Source organism: Apis mellifera, linkage group LG5 (assembly GCF_003254395.2).
Source record: "Apis mellifera strain DH4 linkage group LG5, Amel_HAv3.1, whole genome shotgun sequence".
Lineage (NCBI taxonomy): Eukaryota > Metazoa > Arthropoda > Insecta > Hymenoptera > Apidae > Apis > Apis mellifera.
This window is the reverse complement of record NC_037642.1, coordinates 11615083-11638663: the sequence shown is the minus strand read 5'-3', so window position 1 is coordinate 11638663 and position 23581 is coordinate 11615083. Positions and strand designations below refer to the sequence as shown.

The 23581-nt window shown below is 43.5% G+C and overlaps 1 protein-coding gene across 3 annotated transcripts in view; it reads left to right on the top strand.

The window, feature by feature from the left end:
• LOC411116 (nephrin) overlaps positions 1-23581 on the top strand; it is a 235484-nt gene that overhangs the window by 89692 nt on the left and 122211 nt on the right. Inside the window, exon 1 of one of the 3 annotated variants that reach the window (XM_026441041.1) lies at positions 6430-7482. The exons of the other annotated variants lie outside the window; for them this stretch is intronic. The gene's annotated coding sequence lies outside the window, so the exon portion shown is untranslated. Of the gene's footprint in view, positions 1-6429; positions 7483-23581 lie in introns of those variants that run through there. 3 annotated transcript variants of the gene reach the window in all.

Below are 23581 nucleotides of genomic sequence, written 5' to 3'. Positions count from 1 at the left end.
TCGGGCGGGGATCGATGGAATATAAAATCGTTTTTTAATTGACAATTATCCCGCTCGATCGTGTATCTGTAATTTTTTGTTAAACTTAATGAGGCTGAAAATTGAAGGAGGATGAATTTATAAAATGTTGGGGATAATTTTTTTCCTCGCCGAAGGAGTCGAAGATGAGGAGAGGAATAACTCGGCGGGCGACAATAGGTCGAATAGAAGGAGCGGTGAAAGATATTTTCCTCCCTCGAAACGGGATTCCTTCTTAATTGACAATTATCTCGATCGATTACTCGCTCGTGATTCTCACGGTAACGAACCGTGAGGCTCGATTTAAACACGCCTCGTTAATAATTTTTCGATTCGTGCCTTGGTATCTTTTCTTCTTTCAATCGACAACTCTAATGACACGCGAATCGTTGATAAAAATCGGATCGAAAATCGGTTGTTCCGTTGATCGAGGATCGAAGAAGGTTAAACTCGATTTAAATACGCCTCATTAATAATTTTTCGGCATGATTTGTGCCTAGTTTCTTATTCTTTTTCTTCTTTCAATCAACAACTCCAATGACACGTGGAATCGTTGATAAAAATCGGATCGAAAATCGGTTGTTCCGTTGGGATCGAGGATCGAAGAAGGTTAAACTCGATTTAAATACGCTTCGTTAATAATTTTTCGATTCGTGTCTTAGTATATTTTCTTCTTTCTTTCTTTCAATCGACAACTCTAATGACACGCGAATGTTAATAAAAATCGAATCGAAAATCGATTGTTTTGTTGGTCGAGGATCAAATTTGATTTAAATACGCCTCGTAATTTTTCGATTCGTGCCTAATATCTTTTCTTCTTCTTCTTTCAATCAATAACTCCAATGACACGCAAATGTTAATAAAAATCGAATCGAAAATCGGTTATTCCGTTGGTCGAGGATCAAAGAAGAATCAAATTTGATTTAAATACACCTTGTTAATAATTTTTCGATTCGTGCTTAGTATTTTTTCTTCTTCTTTCTTTCAATCAACAACTCCATAAAATTTTTCGACACCAATTTTTCGACATGCGGAATCGTTAATAAAAATCGGATCGAAAATCGTTATTCGGTTAGTCGAGGATCGAAGAAGGTTAAACTCAATTTAAATACGTTTTAATAATTTTTCTATTCGGCGAGATTCGTGCCTAGTATCTTTTCTTCTTCTTTCTTTCAATCAACAACTCCATAAAATTTTTCGATATCAATTTTTCGATACGCGGAATCGTTAATAAAAATCGGATCGAAAATCGTTATTCCGTTGGTCGAGGATCAAAGAAGGATCAAACTCGATTTAAATATTCCTTAATAATTTTTCGATTCAGCGAAATTCGTGCCTAATTTCTTCTTCTTCTTTCAATCAACAACTCCAATAACACGCGAATGTTAATAAAAATCGAATCGAAAATGGATTGTTCCGTTGGTCGAGGATCAAACTCGATTTAAATATGCCTCGTTAATAATTTTTCAATTTGTGCTTTAATATATTTTTTTCTTTCATTCTTTCAATCAACAACTCCATGAAATTTTTAGATACCGATGACACGCGAATCGGTAATAAAAATCGGATCGAAAATCGGTTATTCAAGAATCAAAGAAGTTTAAACTCGATTTAAACACGCCTCGTTAATAATTTTTCGATTCGTGCCTAGTTTCTTCTTTTTCTTCTTTCAATCAACAACTCCAATGACACGCGGATCGTTAATAAAAATCGGATCGAAAATCGGTTATTCAAGAAGGATCAAACTCGATTTAAATACGCCTCGTTAATAATTTTTCGATTCGGCGAGATCGTGCCTATTTTCTTCTTCTTCTTCTTTCAATCAACAACTCCAATGACACGCGAATCGTTGGTCGAGGATCAAAGAAGGATCAAACTCGATTTAAATATGTTAATAATTTTTCCATACCAATTTTTCGACACGCGGAATCGTTAATAAAAATCGGATCGAAAATCGGTTGTTCGGTTATTCAAGGATCAAAGAAAGAAGAAGTTTCCTTTGAAAACGCAGTTAAAGCACTATGATTTGGAATTTTCCTTTTTTTTTTCCCTTTTCGATATCCCACACACGGTCGAATAAATTTTCGCTTCTATGAATTTTCGAGAGCGTGGAATTTTTAACAGCCTCGTTCTTTTTCTTCTTCTTTTGTTTTTTTCCACCTCGACGGTCAAAGGTCGAGAGGTCGAAAGGTCGCATTATTATAATTCTCGAATTATATCACACACACACATATATATATATATATATATATATATATATATATATATATATATATATATTGGCGAAGAAGGATCCGCCTAATGAGGATTAACTTACGTGGCAAGTAATTATAGCGTGTCGATAAATTTGAATCGGTGTCTGAGGGGATGCAGGTGGAGCAACGGCTTCTGGATGGCAGCTTTATCGGCGAATAATTGATAACCGCCGCGACATCCATCCCCTCCCACCCGAGTCGATGTAACGGAAGATCCGCGCCAACTTGTGCGTGGCTGCTTGATTAATCGTCCCCTTTCGATCGAGATCCGCCGAATCTGTGATCTCGTCTATAAATTAAGCAAGATTCCTTCGCGATACACCACTCGTTAACTTGCTGAAACAGAGAGAGAGAGAGAGAGAGAAATTCCAATTCAATTCTCTTCTCTTCCTTATTCATTTTTTATTCCCTTCGAGAATGATCGAGAATAACGTACACACACAGTTAGTTGGAATTTTAACGATGGAACAAAGCTTGGAAAAAAGTGATACGATTTCGAGGGTGGGAAATCGGATCTGGGAGGCACGCGAGGCCACTTAGCCCGTTGTTTACGAAGCTATCTCGTTAAGGAAGTATTTGGAAGCTCGTGGACATATCAATGTTGCGTGCAGGCCGCGCTAATTATAACATACCGCGCGAGGAAGGGTCGGTATGCGAGCTATGCGCATACCGCGCGCCCCTCGGTAAAGGATACGCACTCCTCCTCCTATCGAGTGCCCTACTCTCTTTGCTTTCTATCGCGTTGTCAAACATTTATGCGTATCCTCTCCTAACGAGCCTTTGTCCGAACGAACAAAAGCTTTCACCTATACTCGAATCTGGAAGAGGAGTGAGGGACGATGAGTGAAAGAGTCTTAAAGATTAACGCGCCTCCCTTCGTGATAAATACGTATATCGATCGATTTCCAATTAAATATCCGTCCGATCGCATAAGCAACGACGCGGAACGGATGAATAGATTTGCACAATTTGCACGGGCAACTCGTATTACAAGATGCACAACGACGATATATATATGTATATATAATTCGAGCCCTCGATCTTTGAACTCCGATCCCATTCGATCGTCCGTTCCATTGGAGCGATACAGAGAGAGAGAGAGAGAGAGAGAGCGGTTGCACAGTGTCGAAACGCGCTTAAATGGATCGTGAAATCGTAAAACGGATCGATCCCAACGGGGATATTTCGTCCCACCCCTATTTTCCAATCGATCTCGGAATTCGAAACCGTGCGTTTACGCCGATATAATTCCCCCCTCCCCTCCCCTCCCCCCTCCACACACTCTTTCAACACCATACTCGAACAATCGATATCGATCCCTTCTGCTCGTCACGACAAGCACGGCGCAAATGCGGATTTCTCGCCGCGCGTCTCGAAAGAATCGGAGGAATCGAAGGGAGAGGGGGGGAGGGAGGGGTTGGGGGGAAGTGGAAAGTTTCTGGTCTCTCGCAAGGCGAGCAGACCGGGTGGTTGGATTCGCGGAAAGTTTCGTTGCACGCGATCGGCGTAACTCGATCGTTCGAGCCGGAGTGGAGATGGAGCAAACAACGGCGGGTTAAATTTCTATCGGACGGATCCCGCGGTGGATCGGAGTCGGGAGGTCGGGAACGAGTCCGGGAAAGATCCCTTCTGGATTACGCGGCGCCCTCGTCGAGGCTGACCTCCCCGCCCTCCCCAGGATTCCCGGGTCGAAAGCCATCGCCTTCGACGCGAATATCCTTGGTCCTTGGTTTCCTTTCTCCCTCGATTACACTCGTTTTCTCCTCTCGCCTCGAAATCGGGTCCCTTTTCTTCTTTTTTTCTCCGAGACGAGAGAGGGAATATACTTGAAAATTTTACAAGGGGAGGGGGAGGTCAGAGATCGAGGGACCGAGGTCGAAAATTTTATTCGCCCTCGGTGTTCGGGCGCAGCTGTCGATTCGTGGCGACAGATACGTTTTCTCGCCAGCTAGGGAGAGGAAACGGACGAGAAAAATGAAAATGGGAAGAGGAATGAACGTTCTCCTTTTTTCTTCGCTTCTTTTTTTTTTACTCGGGTTCCTCAAGCAATTGTAAAAATTGAAACGAAAATTAGATGGGGATATCGAATGGGGGATCGACGATGAGAAGTCATAGATTCGACCCCGTGTAATTTATATTTCGGCTAGCCAGAATCGAAGCTAGCGAGAGATTTAGCATTATTATACCTGTGTATACCTAGGTGTAATCAGATTTATAGTTAACACGCATAAATCTGATTAATTGCGATTACCGGTAATTATCGGTGTTCCATGGCTCGTGCGGATATAAATCAGTTTTCGTTACACCAGGAGCCGGGGAACGCGGCCCGTTGTGGAAAAATTAATGCCACTTGCCGCGCAAACGCCGGATACGGGGTGCCGGTCGTTCATCGTCCGTCCACGATCTACTCTCGCCTAGATTTGTCCCCGTTAATCCCAAATGAAATGGAAATTGAACCTTTCTATTTTTTTTCCATTCCCCTCCCATCCTTTCATCGATTCGATCTCTCTATATATATATACATATAAGTGAATGTAAGTTTAGAACGGCCATCCAATATTCGCGATCATCTGTTATTCTCCGGTCGCGTTGCCGAGCCAATCAAACTAAAAAAAAAAAAAAAAAAAAAAGAAGGAAAATCAATTTCATCGATAAATCTCGCTACGCATTCCGATTTTCGATCTCGTATTTCAGAAAACCGTTTAATCAAATACTGTTTCCGGCCGCATTATTTAAGTAACGTAAAAGGAACGGAAGAAGCTCGACCGCAAAACGGGAGGAGATCGCATTGCGCCGCACCAACCTTCCCAGCTCTCCCGTTACGGACCTCATAAATCAGATGCATCGTGTCGTCGTTCATCCCCGAGCTCTATTCCATTCCCTTTGCTCTCAGTGGCTTCTCTCCCACGGCTTTTTCGCCGTCTCCTTTCCCGCTCGCCAACACCGCGTTTACATCACCGAGCAAATAAGCGGTAACGTGGAAACTCTCTCTCTCTCTCTGTCTCACTTTGCATCTACTTCGCAACGATGATGGCGAAGATATTGGAAGGTACACGCGTTCGTGTGTATCTAGCGCGCATGCGTAAGCGCAAAAGATGCGCAATCCCGATATCGAGCGAGTGCGCTGCTCGACGCTATTAATTTATCCACGTAGAATATAATATTTACGGAATACCGTAGAAATTCGAGTCGCGCGATCAAAAATTTTCCTCCCTCAAAAATTTCGCGCTACGAAACTGACCACGGATCCCATCTTCGCTCATCTTTGATCGATTCGAGTTTCTGTTCAAGATTCGAGTTTCCGCATCGTAACCTCACCGCGTTGAATAACGAACGTGGTTGATCTTTCGTTCGACGAGCTGTTCGAATGCGATTCGAGGTTGGAGCTTTAGCACCGCGCTAACTGGAAGTTAATTCCTGGACGAATCGATATTGGAACGTGTCGTAAAGCCTTAGTCGTCGAACCGTTTCGCTGTGGGTGAAGCGAATGGCGTACGAAAACGCCGCGTATCGCGAATGGGGCACCGTATATCGGCAATATCCGTGTCGCCACCCAAATGCGGCAACAATGCTCTGCGGATCCCCGGGCAGCGACGATTCCTCGTCGTAATTGTAACGCGGTGGATTGTTTTAACGCGGTCGCAGTTTGTACGGGTGGAGAGGGGTCGTAAAACGTTTTAGCACGTTGCTTGTTCCCGAAAGCGAGCCACGAAACAACGCGGAAAGATCGTTGACACTGCGTAAACCCGTGCTTGTTCCCTATCCTCCTAACAATGCGCGAAACGTATTTTCCCTCTCTTGCTCTCGCCATCGATATGTATATATATATGTATATGTACGTATCACCGCGCCACTGTTTCAACCGTCGCTCGTTGATTCCCCTCGCTCTTCTTTCCCCCTTCCTTTCCTTTTTTCACACTCTCCAGTCCATCCAACGTCTCGCGTACATCTTCTCGTCTCCCTCGAATCTCCGACATTGCTCCGTATTTCCCCTCCCTCACTCTTGAAATTTCCGTAAAGATCCGTACTTTCGAACGAACTACCAGGAAACTACATTATCTCGCTACATTATTCATAAATTTTAACAACGTTGAGAGCGCCACGAGCGCGTCCAAGGCAACTCACACCAGGTGTCGCGCAAAGCAACTCTTTGGATGTACTCGCATCGCGTGCTCACGTCCACGAGACGGACCTTGGAAACCTCGTGTCCATGGGATCCGGTTTCGCGCATTATCGCGTCCAGTGTTGCAAACTTGTACGTACAGTGTCCTGTGTAGTGATGGTGATGGTGGTCGAGCAAAGAGATGCAGTGAATCGAAAGGCAACGTCGTTATCGTTGGCACGGCGTTCGACGGCCGTTACGTTCGGTGGCCGCGTTGTACCGATACGGACGCGATAACGACACGAGCGTCTCTCTCTCTCTCTCTCTCTTTTGCCCGCGCAAACCAGTCGTTTAAGAAGTTTTACATCGGTTTTATCCAATGCGACTTTTTTGAACGGTCGCGTCGTGTCGTTTCGACCAGCCGGCCACGTTTTATCCATAGACTCTTGGGATGTTGGCGCGAACGAGCGGGGACCCGTTTTATCGAGCGTTTTAACGGTCGGAGTCCAGCCAATTTGAATTTATCGCGTGTAAATCAAAGGATCGCATTAACGCTCGTTTCCAAAAAGGTTCCAAAGATGTTTATTTCATGAGAGAGTTTTAGGAAAATTATTGAATTTTTCGCAATCGGAGAATTGTCGGTAATAATTATCGATCATGGGAAAGGAAGGCTAGAAGGGATCGGTCGAGAAGCGAATCCGAAGAATTTACGTACCGCCATCTGAAATTCATTTTAGATTTCCGAAATCCCGAAGGAACTTGAGAAAGATTCAGAATGAATTGCAGATGCCGGACCCGCATTGCTATCGTCTGAAACCTATTCTCTAGATTTTCAGAGGGCCAGGGAGAAGGTATTCCGGAATAAATTGCGGATGCTAATCTTGGATCCGCAACCTTAACTGATCGCTTTGTTTAAAAATGTGAAGGGACGAAACTAGAGAGAGAGAGAGTTCGGGGAAAAAACGAGTGGTTCCAATCATTCTTTTCGAAAATTCAATTTCAATATTTCTCGAGAAAATTCGCAAGACGACCGATATTATATCGAATACAGATTCGTTAACGGTATGCGGTGAAAATATACGTGAGAGGCGACAACGCGACACGTAGGTAGGTAGATGGGTAGCTCGTATCTCGAGCATTATTTTTCCGTGATTTCATTGCGTCGGTTTTTCGCGGCGTCAATCATGGCAGAACTGCAATAACATCGAGCCGGTACAGGTGCAGGTAACAATAACAGCGTCGAATCAGATATCAAATTCCCGTTTCCAGACGGAATTGATAAATATCCAGGGCGGAAAATATAGGGGATATATTGAAATTAACGTTTATGCAAACGAGTCGCGATTACTCCCTCCCCCCTCCTCCCTTCCCTTCCGGATCGATGGATCAACTATCCCTGATTGTTCCAAATTTCCTTTAATTTCCTTTAATCGAATTTACAGAGAAATTCGAGCGAAATTATCGTTTTTAAAAAAATTTAGAAAAGTGTTCGTTCTCTCTCTCTCTTTTAAGGGGAGGACGCTTGTTGAATCGATCGTTTTTCGACCTGACTTTTGCTCGACATTTTTTTCTCGGCAAACGATCACGAATTGTGTCGGTCACGGTGCTGTAAACGGCGACCTTTCGAGCCGTTCTATCGATCGGAAAGCGTAGAGTAACCGAGGACCTCGCAACTTGCTTCAAAACGGTCCAATGGAAATAAGTAAAACCGTATTCGAATGAAAAGTTATGCGGCAGAGCTATGGACTCTAAAGACCACCGAGCAATACTTGGCTCGGTTCACCGAGCAATAACCTTGGAAAATGTCGGCTCTAGCGAGCGGAAATATTGCCTCGGCGAAATAAAGGACGCAGATTGGCTCGCGTAACGCGTTTTCGATTCGAAAAATTTCATTCCTCGATTCGGTGATTAAGAAGACGTTACGCGTTACGAAAACGATGAAAATTGAGAAGAAGCGAATCTCCACGGATAGAAGGAAGACAAGACGATCGATTTTGCAATTATTATTATAAATCTCCAAGTATGTCGGGCGAAACGGATAAAGTGGGCATCGATAATCATCACGGAGGAGAAATTTCATTAGGCGAAAGGTGTCGCGAGTTGGAATGACGGACAGGTGTAAAATTGGACTGCGGTAAATCTTAGGTCGGTGTCCGGCCCGGTGAAACGTGGATTAATTACGCAGGTTGACAGTGGTGCGGTCGGACGGTCGCCGGTTGACACCGGTCGCGACAAACGGAGATCCCCCTGATTGCGAATCTCTTCCTTTCCTGCCGAATCAACGGCATAATTTCAGACGCGCGCGTACACGGAATTTCGAATACCAGCTCTCTGTGCGTGCGTGCGTGCGTGTGTGTGTGTGTGTGTGTGTGTGTGTGTGTGTGTGTGTGTGTGGTGTGAATATCTCTCTCTTTCTCTCTCTCTCTCTCAAGTTGTTTCTTTATTATCGACCGTTGCTAATTTTTCATCGATCGAAAGAAAAGAAAGACGGAAAAATTGTTGCGGGACGCGGTTTCGGGCGCGAATGAAACGGGAAACCGGCCGACCCGGTTCCTGTTCGGTACTTTCGTCGTCGGTGTCCGGCCCGGCCATTGATTGCATGGTAATTAATTGGCGATTCATTATCCATCGAATGATAATAGACGTTTATAAATGTAGATACGCGCAAAGTGTTTGATTTGAATACCAAAGGCGGCCGTCCTCTATCGATTCGACTATTTGCCCCTCTCGTTCGCGCGCGTACAATGCGCGGCCTCCCCCTCCCTCCCCCCCTCCCCATCGCGCTCGCGCGCGCGCCTATCTGTATACGTGTAATACAAACATCGTTAACAGTGCAAACCGCCGGGACGAATTGTAATAATTTGCCAACTGAAATTACGTAATAAAGCGGGGGGGTATATAGACGCATCCACTCGTACAATGAACTGCACACGGCGCATTTGTAATTTACCGGCTGGATGACGAATATTCTCCCCCCTCCCCTTCATCCCAATGCGTTTTACACCGCGTAACGCTTTATACTTTCGTTCGTTCGATCGGAATGGAAGGAAAAAAAAAAAAGAAAGAAGAAAAATCTCGGTGGCTCGGTCCATTTATCGTTGTATCGTTGTCGACAAGAAGAGGAGGAGGAGGAGGAGGGAGGTGGAAGTGAACACGTGTCTCTGTTCAAAATAACGGAAAGGGTAAACGTTGCGTTTCAGGTTGGTTGGTTTCTCGAGAAAAGGTACGTCGGAAGAGTTCTCTTCTAACGAAGAGAAGAGAAGAAAGGGATTAAAGGAGGAGGAAGTCGCCGCGATAGGTGCGCAGTTGGCAATGGCCCCTCGTCCATCTCCATTTAAATCGCGTTGCTCGGCGATACTTAAGTTTAAAAATGGCCCCTGTATATTATCCGCCCGAAACACACACACACACTTCCTTCCGGAGGAAGCTTTCGCGGCTTATTCTATCTCCATCCACGGTCTCGTGCTATAGTTTAAACTCTCGCGGGGAGAGGGAATGCATCGTTTACGCGGCAATAAACTTACTGCCGGCCGGCTAACAACGAACGATTCCCACGCGGGATACCCACACGCTCTCTTTATACTCTTCGCTCAGCTGGCAAGTTTACCGGCCGTTGCCACACACGTGGCAACACTGTCCACCTGGTCGCTGCTGCGTTATCTTTATTGCGACTACGTCGCAACCGTTCGGTTTAAACTATATTCGAGACAGTTGTCGAGACGTTGCTCGTTTCGCGAGGAATTTTCGAGAATTTTTCTGGCAGTGTGATCGTGCGGCTGATTCAATCGTTTGCTAATTCCATCGAGAAACCTCTCGAAAGATTGGTTCGACTCGACGTTTGTGATTCGCGTCTCCGAGTATCGCCTTCCGAGTTCAAACATCCTACGCGTGTGCACGCGCGCACGGTACAGGGACGCGCGACCGCCAACGTAAATAACATATTTGAACGAAAATATTTGCACGGCCAACAGGTTGTTCCATGGAATCGATCGATATGTACATATATATATATATATAAAACGCAATAAGAATAAAAGATTGCCACGGTTTCTCGACCGAGAAACCTGTTCTCTTTCCGATCCTTTCGTCGGGAACGTTGATTCCCCAGTGAAATCCTGATCTTTACGCGGTCGTAACCCGATACATGCTCTCGTCTCTACCCGATCGTGGGTAAATTCTGCTAGGCTTCTAATGCCGCGACCCCGCTTGCCCTTTGCCTCAAAGGCCAAGCCTCCTTCCATTTCTTCCTTCACTACGCGTGGTTCTCTCGGCGAGGAGAATTCGAATATACTAGTTATACGTAGATTGTATAAATACACTCGATGATAAAATGTGACGATTATTCGACGAGATCCGATATATATATTCTTCAGTGCGAAAAGATATCTCTCCCTCCCCTGGGAAGGATATCGGCCAGAGGGGGACGCAATAAGATGGGCGACGACGGAAAGGAAAACGTGCGGTGAAGGCAGAAGAGGAAGAGGCAATTACGTATTCAAGGAATCGGGCGAATTGCCCTCGACCGAGGAGTTATGGATCTCCGCATTGGCGAGAGAGATGCAGGTGCGACGAGAGCTGCCATTCCCTCTCCTCCCCTCCCCACCGCTCTCAGATTCTTCAGCGTAGGCTTTGGAGGGGGTCGGCGAGACGACAGCGGGCACGACGGTGGCAAAAATAAACGGCGCGATGTGAACGAAATTAAACGAGTCCGTGGAATGTATCTGCGCAGTGGGTGAGCACGACTGGGTTTCGAGTGCGTCACGAAGATATACGGCGGCGGCGTGCTCGCGATAAACGCAGCTACTGTTACGGTTTAACGATTATTCGTGCCTCCGCGATTAAAATATGTCCGTTCGAGGAAATCTGCCTCCGTCGAGGCAAATTGTCATTCGAAATTACTCTACCGCTCTCTCTCTCTCTCTCTCTCTTTAATGGGGAAGAAAAGAATTTAGAAACACCGTTTTCTCTTCGCAAGATTTAACAACCGAGTGGACGCTCGACTGGATTCACTTTTATCGGCAACTCTGTCGAATATGACCCGACATAAGCCGCAGAATAATGCAAGTAAGAGAGAGAGAAGAAATCGGATGTCGATTATCGCCGATTTCTCCACCACCGCTTTTCATCCAGCCGGTGGAAATTCGTTTCTCTCTGCGAACGATGGGGACCGGTGCATCGGATCGCCGATAATTATTTTCCCCGATATTTCCGCGATACGCTTCTTCGTTTTATCGCCCGAAACTCTCCGATATTTTAAGCTCTCGTCCATCCACGATGTACGCGAAATCTTGGAAAGCTACCGGGGACGATCCGATCTTTCTTTGGAACTAGCTTAGGGGGCGATCGAAGAATCGGATGGCTTTCGAGCTCGAGGGCAGTTATTTCGAGAAATTTACCGAGTAAACGGCGCCACCGACCCTCTCGTCGAAGAATTCCACGCAACGCGAAGATGGAGGGGACGGTTCCAGTGCAAACTCTCTCTCTCTCTCTTCCTCTTATACGACGCGATAACGTCGATTCTCTCGGCAAACAATACCGAAACGCGGTCCTCGGACATTTCCTCGCTCGAGAGAGATCGATGAAACGAGATTCCTCCCGAGGAGAGTAAGAAGAGTAAACGTAACCCTTTCCAGTTCTCCCCTCCCGGCCGGGGAGAAGGCGCACCTGTACCATTCGAATTGCCTGCATTCGGGAACGAAGCTGCAAAGGGTCTTCGATCCACTTTTCCCTTCCTTCTTCAACCCCTTTCCAGCCGCCGTTCAAGAGTTAAAGGATTTCTTTTCAACGGTTCGTCTTTAACCTTCCTCTCAAAGCGAGATTCCTTTTAAATACGTATGCATCGATATGCTATATATATATATATATATGGTAGAGGTTGTTAGCGCGTGACGTCTCGTTAAAACTGACTCGAGAAAACCCATAAGGGAAATCGATCTTTTCCATATCTCGGACGTTTCTTTCTCGAGAAGAGGAAGCAAGACAAATATATATAGCTACTACATTTTAATCGACCTCGCCTAAAGGGATTCGCTCGTCGTGGAATATAATAGGGGGGGGGGGGGGATTAAGATTACGAGGATCTCGAAGAACGCGATTAGGCTGGCGCGAAGGGACAAAGGGGAGGGGATGCACGTCCTTGGAGACGTCTCGAAGCGTGTCACTCGGTTAGGACGAGCCAGTGGGCAGAAGCTAATCGGATTTTCCCGTCGTGTATTGCTTATTTAGGCGATACGAGAGTTGCGTGAGAGTCTTTCTCTCTCTCTCTCTCTCTCTCGTTTCCATCCTCTCCTCTCGTTCATTCAGCGTGAACGGATCTCGGCTCCTGCACAGTCGGCCAGTAACAGTCTCCCAGACCCTTCGAGCCACTTCCTTTGATCTTAACCCCTCCCCTCCCCCCAGGAAGGCCTCTTTTCAACCGTTTCACACAGCCGCCCCAGTAATAGGTACTACCCTTCGCGAAAAACCGAGAGAATAATCATCCAGGAAATCGTCGCGCCGCCCTGGAACGGCCAACCTCGAGAGCCGGTCTCCTCTCCTATCCACTTCCTTATTTCCTTATTCTCTCTTTTTCTTCCTCTCTCTCTCCTTTATTCCTCTTTAACCGGACGGTCGTCGTCCCGACGAGAAAAAGTATCCGAGAGGGGCATGATTGTGCTCTTTCTTCTTCCGCCTACCATAAGCCAGAATTCCATATATATAAAGGGTGTCGCAATGTTAACGCAAGATTTGAATTTTTACATCGAATTGTTGGCAAACTTTATATTTAATTCAAATCTTGCGTTAATTTTGGGACCTCCGTTCGAATTATGATTAATTCGTTCGATATATAAAGGGTGTCCCAATATTAACGCAAGATTTGAATTTTTGCATCGAGTTGTTGGCAAGCCTTATATTTAATTCAAATCTTGCGTTAATTTTGGGACTTCCGTTCGAATTATGATTAACTCGTTCGATATATAAAGGGTGTTCCAATATTAACGCAAGATTTGAATTTTTAAGTTGTTGACAACCCTGAAAAAAGAATCTTTTATATTTAATTCAAATCTTGCATTAATTTTGGGACCTCCGTTCGAATTATGATTAACTCGTTCGATATATAAAGGGTGTCCCAAAATTAACACAAGATTTTTCCATCGAGTTGTTGGCAAGCCTTATATTTAATTCAAATAATTCTTGCGTTAATTTTGGGACCTCCGTTCGAATTATGATTAACTCGTTCGATATATAAAGGGTGTCCCAAAATTAACTCAAGATTTTTGCATCGAGTTGTTGGCAAGCCTGAAAAAAAAATCTTTTATATTTAATTCAAATAATTTTTGCGTTAAATAATTCTCCGTTCGAATTATGATTAACTCGTTCGATATATAAAGGGTGTCCCAAAATTAACGTAAAATTTTTGCATCGAGTTGCTGGCAACCCTGAAAAAAGAATCTTTTATATTTAATTCAAATAATTCTTGCGTTAATTTTGGAACCTTCGTTCAAATTATGATATATAAAAGGTGTCCCAAAATTAACGCAAGATTTTTGCATCGAGTTGTTGGCAAGCCTGAAAAAAGAACAGTTTGACCGAGCTGAGAGTTTATTATTGAACGATATTTTAAAAATAATATTTTATATTTAATTCAAATCGTGCGTTAATTTTGGGACACCCTATATATCCTCCGTTCGAATTATGATTAACTCGTTCGATATATATAAAGGGTATCCCAATATTAACGCAAGATTTGAATTTTTAAGTTGTTGGCAATCCTGAAAAAAGAATCTTTTATATTTAATTCAAATAATTCTTGTGTTAATTTTGGGACACCCTATATATATCCGTTCGAATTATGATTAACTCGTTCGATATATAAAGGATGTCCTAATTTTATTAACGCAAGATTTGAATTTTTAAGTTGTTGGCAACCCTGAAAAAAGAATCTTATATATTTAATTCAAATCTTGCGTTAATTTTGGGACACCCTATATATCTTCCGTTCGAATTATCATTAATTCGTTCCACTTTATTAACGCAAAATTTGAATTTTTAAGTTGTTGGCAACCCTGAAAAAAGAATCTTGTATATTTAATTCAAATCTTACCTTAATTTTGGGACACCCTATATATCCTCCGTTCGAATTATCATTAACTCGTTCCACTCGAAGCTCCTCCGATTAACGCGCTGGGGGTAATCTCGTCGAATGGGTGACATCCTTCCGATCGATTGTCTCCCTTTTTATTTTCTTCAACGAAGCGCTCCCCTCCTCCTCGATTGAAAAACTGCGCAGTTATAAATTAACTGGTCGCACGGTTCGACGATTTCCTCTCGAGGGGAGGAGGGGCGTCGAAAAACCTGTGCTCGAAACGATATCAAAATACGGGGCGCGATGAAAAAAAGGGGGGGGGGCGATGATTTCTCGACGTTGAGAGAAATCGCGAAGCTCCGCCGCCTCGTTGAAACCTCGGCCTCGATAGATTTACGAGCCTCGTATGGATTCCAATATAAAAGTGTTATATAGACGTTGTCCCGTCACCCCGTTCCTGGCAGAGGTTTCGTGAAAAAAAAAAAAAAGGAGAGGGAGTGCAGAGTGAAAGAGCGGACAGCATGACGGACGACGAGCTCGTCCGTCGATCGTGATCCGACGAAGAAAAGATTTCGCGACTCTTCCAGTTGTATATCTCTATCTCTGTTTCGCGCTCGTCGAATGAATCGAATAATTCCGGCGAAGGAAATTTGCGTTTCGACGGTAAACCCATTCGACGCGAAATCGTGGCAGCTTTTTTCTTTATTATATCTCGAGAAGCTTCCCCTCCCCCCCCAGCCCGTCTCTCTGTTCGATCGTAACGGAGAACGGATTTCGAGACCAGCGCCTTTTGCAATACGGTTTATTTAACGAGCAAGACGCGGTAAACCGATGAAAAACTGGGGCAACTGGGTTTATATAAAGCGAGGGCGGATGTAACATCGTGTACAACCGGGAATTCAGAAATTTGCAAGCCCCCAAGTTTTTTTCATATTTACGGATAAATGATTTAAACGAGGGCGACCCTCGTTTTTCTTTCTTTCCTTCCTTATTTTTTTTTTTTCCCACCCGCTTCCTCCAACTGAAAACGCTCCCTAGCATTTTTCCGGCATATCCGGTTGTATACGCGGCGTTACGCGGCTCGAGTGCCGGCTGGAATTCATTACGAGAGGGGGGGGGGGGAGGGGACCGGCCACCTCGAGAATTTCGACGAGAAGGAGGAGAAGAGATTCGACGGTCGTCGTCCCAGGAACATTTTTTAATTCCGTGACAGACGAAAAGAGACGGAAAGAAATACGTGGAGTGCTCTTACCTTCGGCCCCGAACTCGGCCGAGATCAAAGGCTACGGGAGGAGAGGAGAAGATGGAAAATACGAATGGTGGCGCGGAAGAGTCTAAAATTGTGCGAGACCGAGACCGAGACCGACCACCATTCAGAGAGACGGTCAACGATTTCTTACTATTTATTCAACGAAATTGGCGACTTTTCGATTCATTCCATTGTCTCGATCCTGATATCCCTAGACGGGGTTTAAATAGATTATTTTTCTCTAGAAACGTATATTTCCTTCCAGAAATCGCGTTATCTAAAGTTTCGGATAGAGGCGAGGCGCGAGTGCCGAAGTCCGACTGAGCGATTGAAAAAAATACCTTTCTCTTTACACGACGATATCTCGGGAACGGAAAGTCGTATCGGGACGAGTCGAAGAGCATTTTGAAGACGAAAATTCCACGATTCCAACGATCTCTGATCCGTCGATAAGAAACCATTATCCTCGGAGTTGTACCGATTCAAAGTTTTTCCAATTTTAATCGAGTCGAGTCCCACCGTTCTTTCGTTTTTCCCCACGTTTATTAACCGGAATCTTTGTCGACGGGAAGAACACGCGTTCCATTAACGGGCGAGAGCGTTGCATTTTAGCCAGGAGAGAGGGGGAGGGGGAACTATCGTTGGCCGGATGCTACAAGATGGGAGTGACTAATTTCCGCGCGAGGTCGGGCAAAAAGCAGCTAATTAATTTCGTCGACGTACGCGAGCGCGAACTGGAACGGGGACACGGTGCAAGCGATAGCTAGAGTGTGGGGAGAGGGGGGCGTGTGCGCCTCTCGAACGAGGTGGACCATTTCGTTGGATTTAACCGGCGCACGTGTACACACGTGTGCGTGACGACACGTACGGACGGAGGGCGCGCGCGGGCGGATTCGAAAGCTTGTAGCCGAGGTGAGTTGGCGGCGTTTATGCAAATTCGGGCATGTGCCCGCGGAAAGTTCCTAATTCAATTCGGTTTCGCGTACACGCTGGTTACTTAGCCACCCTTTCCCCGTATCGTCGCTCCGCGAAATTCACCCTCCTCTCCGTCTTCCCGCCGACTTTCTCGTTTCCGCGCAATTGGGTACCGATTTTCCTCCCTTCTCTTTCTCTCTCTCTCTCCGGGCGAAGGGAGTGTCACGTAAGGCAAATTGAAAATTAAAAAAATGTTTCGTCCACTTTCATTTAACTTTAACCTGAGGAAACAAACGGGAAACAATGGACGATAAACGAGAGTTAGAAAAAAAAGGGAAGGAAGAGGAGACGTTCTTCTTGGAAAAGGCGAACCAGATTTACTCGAGAGAGAGGGAGAGGAATAACGAGATTTCGCGAAAAGTTAGCCCTCGTTTGCCCGTCTTAATTGCGTTACGCGAATCTGCCAGCCTCTCTGGCAAAGGTTTACCTCTCATATACACGCCAAAGTGAAAGTCTTGCAAGATCTCGCGCAAGAGGATGGATGGTCCCCCCGAACTTCGTTGTTTCCGCGATTTACCGGGGAGGATTAAGAAGAACGTACGAAAGAAAGGAAAAAAACTTTATTCCAGAAGACTTTTTCAAAGTCGACGACGAAATATTGAATGACGTTTAATCGATGGTGGCCTGAAAGCAAAAGCGGTACTTTTAACACCGCAACGACAGTAACGTCGTCGTCGACCATGACTACGATTCATAAATATGCATCGTAGACGTAGGAAGCTCCAAGTAAAGCCGGCTTTAACGTCGGGCCGTGTGACGCGTGTGCCGTCGCGAGCGAGCCTCGAAGCGTTCGAGAGATCGTTTCCCGCTGATTTTCCATGCAAACCCTCCCTCCTTTCGCCGCAGCTTTGCGAAATAGCTGCCACGATCTCGACTTTCATTTCCCTCTGTCGCGACTTCGATTTCGGGATCCCGAATAAAGATTTAAATACGGAGCTCGATAAAAATCTCCCAAGGAAAAGTTTATTTCCTTAACGAATAAAAATCCCTTGTTTGTTATTTTTCAGAGGAGAATTAAAATTCCGCCCGTCGAAGAATTCAAAGGAGGGTGGAAATTATAAAATCGACAAACAAACCTTTGTCCCCTTTTCGTACATATATATATATGTTGAGTTTGTTTACTTTGGAAAGAATCGCTTACCGCTTTCGTTTCGATCGGATGGAAACGCTTACCGCGGCCGAACCTCTCCGAGGCCAGATTGTTGCGGCGCTCGATGGCGCGAGTCGAGGCCGCTGGCAAGAGTTGTCCGTGGGATTGGTCACGCATTAGTAATTGCCAATTTCCACCCTCTCGAAACCGACGTAAATTGCCGCTGTGTTGTCGCCGGGGAATAGGCAACCGTTGCCCCAAACACGGGACAATTCCAGATCGAATAAACCCGGATCAATTCAATTTTCTCTGTCATTATTTCGACGAGGATTTCCTCCAAATATGAAATTTTTAAAAAATTACAATCTCGCGTATCTCAGGAATATTTTTATTGGGTTGGCAACTAAGTAATTGCGGATTTCAGTCATGGATGGCTTCAGTTGAATTTTTAGGTTTGTTGGCGTAGTCCAAATGTAAAACACATTTTGTTATTCGATAGTTGATAATTCAATCGGTAAAAAAAGTTTTTTTATCGGTTGCGTAGTTTTCGTTGAAAAATGGAAAATCAAAAGGAACATTATCGTCGTATTTTGCTTTTTTATTTCCGCAAAGGGAAAAACGCGTCGCAAGCTCACGAAAAGTTACGCGCTGTTTATGGCGACGAAGCCTTAAAAGAACGGCAGTGTCAAAATTGATTTGACAAACGAAGACGAAAAACGCTCTGGTCGTCCAGTTGAAGTCGACGACGACCTAATCAAAGCGATAATCGATTCGGATCGTCACGGTACAACTCGTGAGATTGCGGAGAAACTTCATGTATTGCGTACACGCATTGAAAACCGCTTAAAACAACTTGGCTATGTTGAAAAACTCGATACATGGGTTCCTCGCGAACTGAAAGAAAAGCGTTTAACGCAACGCATCAACAGCTGCGATTTGCTAAAGAAACGTAATGAAAATGATCCATTTTTAAAACGACCGATAACTGGCGACGAAAAATGAGTTGTTTACAACAATATCGAGCGGAAAAGATGGTGGAGCAGGCCACGTGAACCAGCTCGAACAACATCAAAAGCTGGTATTCGTCGAAAGAAGGTTTTGTTATCAGTTTGGTGCGATTACGAAGGAATTGTCTATTTTGAACTCTTACCACCCAACCGAACGATCAATTCTGTCGTCTACGTTGAACAACTAACGAAATTAAACGATGCGGTTGAAGAAAAGCGGCCCGAATCGACAAATCGAAAAGGTGTTGTATTCCATGATGACTTTGGTCACTCGGCAAAAATTGTTGGAGCTTGGTTGGGATGTTTTGTCACATCTGACTATCTGATTACTTTTTGTTTCGATCTTTACAAAACTCCTCGAATGGTAAAAATTTCAATAACGATGATGATATCGAATCGTACCTGATTCAGTGTTTTGCTAATAAAAACCACAAGTTTTACGAACGTGGGATTACGATGCTGCCCGAAAGATGGCAAAAGGTGATTGATCAAAACGGGCAACACATTGCAAAATTGAAAAAATTGTCTTTGATTTTCTAAAAAAGAATCCGCAATTACTTAGTTGCCAACCCAATACAATTTTAAATTCCACAATTTCGCGTATCCCTGATCTCACTGTTTCATCGAAGGAAGGAATAATTTGGTCGGGGCTCGGCCCGTTTCGACGGGAAAGAAAAGCGCGCATCGGAGGAGGAATTATCGCCGGCGCAGGCACAATGCCGCTCGCTTCATTCATTCGCTCCGCTCCCCCATTTTGCTAATTGCAAAAAACCTAGCGATATCCTCGAATTCGGATCTCGGACTCGGCCCACCCTCGCTGCGAAGATCCCATCGAATGCACGCATTTCGTCCATTTCGCGTCTCCTATCGTCCTTTCATATCGCAGCTCGAACGATCCCTCTCGAAAATCAAGCGTTCACTTGCTTCTTTTCAGCAGGGAGAAAGCGAATTTTTTTTACATATTTATTTATACTCGATTATCAGAGGTCGATTATCTCGTTTCCAAAGGGGGGAGAAGGACATTTTTAGAGGAAGAGGATGTATATAAATTTGGTATATAAATAACAAAGTGGTGGGTTCGAGTAACTCGGCTAATGGCGCGCAGACGGGGATCGTGGAGCATTTCGCAATGGTATCGCGGCCAACAAAAGGGAAACCCTTTTTCACTAATGAACCACGAAACGCGGCAACGTCATAGAAATACTTTGAAAGAGGAGCTCTTTTGTTGCCTCCCTTCCTTCACCCCCGTCCATTCCATCCGGCATCTTCATCTTCCTCTCCCCCTTTTTCCTTTTTCGACCGACCACCGCTTTCGATTCAACTCTCTCTCTTTCTCGATCAACCGATAGACTCGAAGAGGCTTCCTCGCCAGCCCATTTCTCTCCTTTTCAATTTCTTCGTTACTCCTACTCCGATTATAGCAAACGAAATTTCACCCCTCGCGAATGTAAAGACGCTCGGTTGGGACCAACGTTGTCTCTTCGTTATCTCCGTTAAAGTCGTATTAATAGCGGAAACACGTTAAATTATCCAATTCCAATTGGAGAATGATTATTTAGATTCGAAGGAAGCTGCATGAATATGTAACCTTCGTCTCCGATCTCCTAAATTATAAAACGAATTACTCGTTAGCGTCTTACCCTGCTCTCGAAATAACAACCTTCGTGCCAGATATAAAATTTAAATGTACGATATCGAGCTCCCTGTTCATCTTTTCGTCGTTAGAAATCGATTTGAGTTTTAATTTGGTTTTATTTAGATTTTATTTAAATTTTGAAAAATCAAATTAATTATTATGCATATTATTCGTGTTTTTGAATATTTTTCAATTTTTAAAAATATTTTTAAATAATAGTTTATTAATATAAAGTATATTTTTATATATTTATATATTATAATATAAATATATATATATTTAAATAAATACTATTTTTAATTTAAATTTTAAAAAATTATTATGTATTATTATTATTCATGTTTGTTTATTTATGATTTATGTAATTAAAGAAGTATAAAAAATTAACTTAAATTTTGAATATTTTTCAATTTTTAAAAATATTTTTAAATAATAGTTTAATAAATATTTATATATATATATATATATATATATATAATATTATTTTTAATTTAAATTTAAAAAAATTAAACTAAAAATTAATTATTATGCATTATTATTCGTGTTTGTTTATTATTTATATAATTAAAAAAGGATAAAAAATTAACTTAAATTTTGAATATTTTTCAATTTTTAAAAATATTTTTAAATAATAGTTTAATAAATATTTATATATCAATATATACATATATATATATATATATATATATATTTAAATAAATATATAATATTATTTTTAATTTAAATTTTAAAGAATTAAATTAAAAATTAATTATTATACATTATTATTATTCATATTTGTTTATTTATGATTTATATAATTAACTTAAATTTTGAATATTTTTCAATTTTAAATATTTATATATCAATATATACATATATATATATATATATTTAAATAAATATATAATATTATTTTTAATTTAAATTTTAAAAAATTAAATTAAAAATTAATTATTATGCATTATTATTCGTGTTTGTTTATTATTTATATAATTAAAAACTTAAATTTTGAATATTTTTCAATTTTTAAATAATAGTTTAATAAATATTTATATACATAGTAATTTATGGGGGTGGAATGGATTCCAGTAACGATTCCAGGTCTCCTCGAATTGGATTTTGTTCCATCCGTTCAAAGTCGTGGAATTTCGCTTTGCCAAGGAAAACTAATACCCAATTCGTAAACCATAGAGATCGAAGATTTTCCATAAAATGGACGTTTCATTCTTAAAAGTGAAACGCAAGTCGTATTGGTGGGAAGAAAGTTGTCTGGTATAAATTTATACCAGCCTTACGAGCGAGCTTCGCACCTGCAACTTTTTTGCGCCTCCTCCTATATCTCTCGACTTTAGCCCACGGCCACTCTCTGCCATCTTTTCTTTCCTCTCTGCTGGAAATCCGTCCGGTGAAATATCGCGCGGCCGAGACGAGAACAAAAATTGTACGTAAAGGGGGGGGGGGGGGAGGGAGAAAGAAGCTTGGAAATGGAAGAGCGGTGAATTAAAGCTTAATTAAGCATCTTTTTCCGCCCGTGCCCCGTTCGTTTCGACGTCTTTAACTCGGGGGGAAGTTCAAATTCCAGTAGTACTGATTTTATTTCCTCCTTTCTTCCTTTTTTTCAAACGGAAATTGGCACAAGTTGGGAAGGCCGTCTCTCTGTCTTCGTGTCCTCCTCCTCCTGGAGGAGGAAGGGTACGAAGTTGGATAACCGCAATTTCGAAACTCGGACGCGAGATTCGCTTTAATCCGGTCGGGTTGATCGGCGGGGATTCGACGAACCGTGTCCTTGAATAATTATTTTCAAGGGAGCGCCTCCCCTCCGTTTCATATTCCAATTAAGGGAAACAGCCGTTTCGTCGAAACCGCGACACAGGCGAGCCCTCCCCGGATTAATATCGGCGATCAATTTCCGGATAAACTCGCGCCGAACGCATTACCCTAACGAGGCATCGATTTCCAGCCCTTTGACAACCTCTTCCATCTCTCCCTCTCTCTTTTTTCTTAATCTCAAAATTCGATAATATATTTTATACTTCGAATGGAAAAATTTAAGAGATAAGTCGGAAGGAGAGGAATGTAGTACGAAATGAAAAGCATCCTTTTCTTTCGAAAGTTTCCTTTCTTCGTAGACATCGGTCTCGAGAGAGAGGAGAGGGGTCGATACTCGGCCGAGACACCGGGAGTATTATTGCCATTCCTATTTGCCCCGTTTAAACAACGGGGGGAACGATATATACTACGCTTGTTCTGGCCCGTGTGTACACACGCCGAGGACGGAAACTTCTTTAAAAGCCAAACGTTCCCGGTAATTTCGACGCTCGGGCACAATACGGAAGCGATCGCTGCCAGCCAACTTGTGAAATTAAATTTCGATGCTCGACATTCCCCTCCCGTGCACGATAAACGCGGATAAACACTCGGATGTTTCTCTCTCTCTCTCGAATCGAAAGAGGAAAGGAGATATACTGCGGGGAGCAAATCGTGGAATAAAGTAAAAGTAAGCTCGTTTTGAATATATATTAGCATTCTTTTTGCGAAACGTTCGGGGAGAGAGTAAAAATACTGCTCGTAAACGTTTGCAACTGTTCTCTTATGGAGAAACTATGTTACTGCTCTTGGATCGAAGACGTCGTGGTATGAGATCGTACGCGAGATTAATTTGGAACTGGCGGCAATCGGGAGACGACGATTATTCAGGTATTTGTGTACGAAATGATTACAGGGACATAATTTTGCCGCGTCTCGCCTCTCGAGGTTTCAGCCTCGGCCGCGATGAAATTAGATTTTTAATTACGTTCCATCGCGCAGCCGACCGACTGCGTTTTAATAACGTTCGCTTCCGCGGCCGCCCCTCCCTTCAATTTATTCCTCAGTTTCTCGCCACTTTGTTATACTTTAACTCGCCTTTTCTCCTTTCCCGTTATTAGAATTTTCTTCCCTCCTTTGAATTAAAAAAAAGGAACCGTGCTCCGTCGATCGAAAGTTGTCGTCGCGCGGCCGTAGGAGGAGTATTTCGGTAAACGGCAACGCGGCTTCGGTTATATTTCGCCGGCTGACCCGTTTCGCGCTCCTACCACTTTACGGCCGGCACAGCCTGCCCGTCCGACACACCGGACACACCATTGCGCCGGAAGGGACGGAGGAAGTGCGGAGGAGGAGCAGGTTCGAGGATTCGACCGTCCCCGGATTATATCCGGGTCAA